The sequence below is a fragment of the Hipposideros armiger genome, unplaced genomic scaffold, assembly GCF_001890085.2.
Source record: "Hipposideros armiger isolate ML-2016 unplaced genomic scaffold, ASM189008v1 scaffold_2157, whole genome shotgun sequence".
In the NCBI taxonomy this organism is placed as follows: Eukaryota; Metazoa; Chordata; class Mammalia; order Chiroptera; family Hipposideridae; genus Hipposideros; species Hipposideros armiger.
The window spans coordinates 4,740-7,520 of record NW_017733505.1 but is presented as its reverse complement, the minus strand read 5'-3'; the positions used below and the strand labels follow the sequence as shown (position 1 = coordinate 7,520).

The window sequence follows — 2,781 nt, the reverse complement described above, 5'->3', positions numbered from 1 at the left end:
AGCCCAGCTCCAGGTTGAGCTGTTGTTCAGCATCTTAGCTGTGGAGGGCAGTGTCACTGGCCCTCATATGTGGGATCCGAACTGGGCCCTCTGGTGTCTCAAGCCAGTTCTTAACCAATGCGCCACTCGGCTGGCCCTTTCTTTTTTCTTTTCTTTTGCTTTTTTTTAATCAGCCTCGACTTCTTTTCTGAGTATGGAGAATGCAAAAAACAGGAAGTGGAACTCCACAAAGAAGTCAGAGGAAAAAGATATGACTGGCACATTCCAAACTGTGTCAGCAGGAGCTGAAGAGGAAGAGCATGTTGCTGGGGAGCCAAGTATACAAAGAACCTCAGGGAAGTCGGCCAAACAAAAAAGATCTGTGAAAGATGAAGAAGCTTCCTGCCCACAAAAGGTGGCACAAGATGATAAAAGACTAAGGCTTCGGAAGAAGATACCAATTCCTCCATTCCTCTCTAAACTACCACCAGTCAACCTGCTTCGCCAGGATATCGTGAGGGCCTGGTGCCAGCAATTACAGCTGGGCACCAAAGCCTTGAAACTGGCAGCATATAGGAGACTCTGCAAGTACACTTACCCTAATTAAAAGGACATTCTTGTCACAGCAAAGGAGATCAAGGCCCTGACAAAATCACAAAGACAATCAAAGATGGAAAAGGGGGAAATGACTTTGGAAAGTTCTGACCCTTCGGAAGTGACAGCTCCCCATGAGGAGGGGGCACCTGCTCTTGAAGGGTCTACTGCTTTCCTTGAGGGAAGGGACAACGTTGTCGAGACAACCCAGCCCCTGTGTTTGCTCCTAGACCAGAGCTGCAGCCAGGGCTGGGAAGATGGAGGCAGTGGAATCCTCACAAGAGACCTCTGATGTCGGGTGGTATGTGGACCACAGGTGAAGTCTCCTTGCAGACACAGAGGTTTGGGTTCAGCTACCGTTTTATGCTGGACAAGTCTTGGTTCCTGAAAAACAAGGGAAAGTGTGTGCGCTGCTTTTGCTACCTACCTGCAACTTTCCACCCCACACCTGGAGGACAATATGTTATCACCAGATGTGTTCATAGGCATAAGATGCTGATGAAAAGCCTCCAGTAAGATTACAATGCCAGGGAAAAGGGTACAGTCATGATAATAATGAATGGTAGAAAGGTGACAACAATCAACTCCGTGGTGCCACAGACTGCTGAACTCCAAGCTGCTCCACACCCTGCATGCTTCCTGCTCACAGGATGCACAGACTGGTGGGGTGCAGACGTTACCCTCAGACCCCCAACAGTTCTTTGCTGCTTCGTCCACTGAAATACAGAGACTTGTAGGTTTTAAAATAGAAAAGCATTTCACAAATTATCTTCATTGCAGTTAAGAAGATGAAAAAGTCATTCATACTATCAAATAATTACCCTTCTGAGATAGAAGTGACTCTTCTAAGGTGGGAACCTAAGCCCAGCATGGTGAAGGGGTTGAGTGCAGAAACAATGGTGTGCTCCCATGCTGGATTCCCCGCCTCAGAATGCTGACTCCTGCAGGGGGCTGCTGCCTTCTAATTCTAAGTTCAATGACTTCAAACTGTTGACTATTTTAAGCCAAGTGGAAAGCTGTTATTCTCTCCACTCCCTAAACACATTCTTAATATACAACCAATATTTTTCAAACTTTCCTTAGCCTGAGATTTCTATGATGTGTCTATGGGATAAAAACACAGCATACGTTGCCAGTGTTATTTCCATTTGTAACTGTTTTGTGTATTTTTACTGACTAAAAATGTCCCAGGCTACTTCTGAATCATAAATACATAATATGCTTAAAATGTGTATATAAAAGAATTCATCTCTTGGGCCGGCCGAGTGGCGCTTTGGTTAAGAATTGGCTTGGGACGCCATCTCTGAGCAGCAGGACCCTGATTCGGATCCCACATGAGGGCCAGTGACACTGCGCCCTCTACAGCTAAGATGGTGAACAGCAGTTCAACCTGGAGCTGGGGCTGCTGTGAGTCACCAGAGATGGCGTAGGCTGGAAACCCTGCTGCAGTGGGCGGCCGTAAAGCTACCGTGAGTGGCTGGCAGTTGGCGTGAGCTGCCTAGGGCCGCCATGAGTGGCTGTCCAGCGGCCGGCGACCGATCTGCCTCACCCAGGAAGAGCACAATGATCACAATGCCAACGTGGGCCAGTGAAGTGATGTCCTCCACAACTAGACTGAAGAACAAAAGGACAGCAACTTGTCTGTTTCCCTTCCCCCAATTCCCCAACGCTGTTCCTCTCCCTCAATTGCCCAATAAAAATCTTAAAAAAAAAAGAATTTATCTGCTGTATATAAGAAACTGTTGCATGCAAGTTATTGTTAATATTCTTAACCCAATAGAATTAAGCCCAACGGCATGATTATTAATGGTCAGAATTTTTCAGTGTAATAGGTAATGCACACATTTTATTCCTTATTAAAAAAAAGAACATCACAAAGATAAAATTTTAGTTTCCAGAAAGAAAGAGGATCACACACAAAAGAGTAATAATAAGATTAAATTTAGATTTCTCAACAGCATACTAGGTGTAGAAAGACAATAGAATAATAGTTTAAAGTATTAAGAAAATAACTTTAAACATAAAAATTAATCTCCAGCCAAATTGTTACTCAAATTTGAAGGCATAATGAAATTATTCTCAATTATACAAGGCCTAAAAATTTCTCCAGACAAAGATTTATCTTGAAAATACCCCTGAACAAAGTACTCAAATAAAAAGAAAAACATATCCTGGAAGATGATGCAAGAGTTATGGAAAATAACATAG

At 43.9% G+C, this 2,781-nt stretch overlaps 1 pseudogene; it reads left to right on the top strand.

Annotated features, from left to right (window-relative positions):
* The first annotated feature begins 250 nt into the window (after positions 1-250).
* LOC109378563 (developmental pluripotency-associated protein 4 pseudogene) lies at positions 251-1,089 on the top strand (annotated as a pseudogene).
* Positions 1,090-2,781: the final 1,692 nt, after the last annotated feature.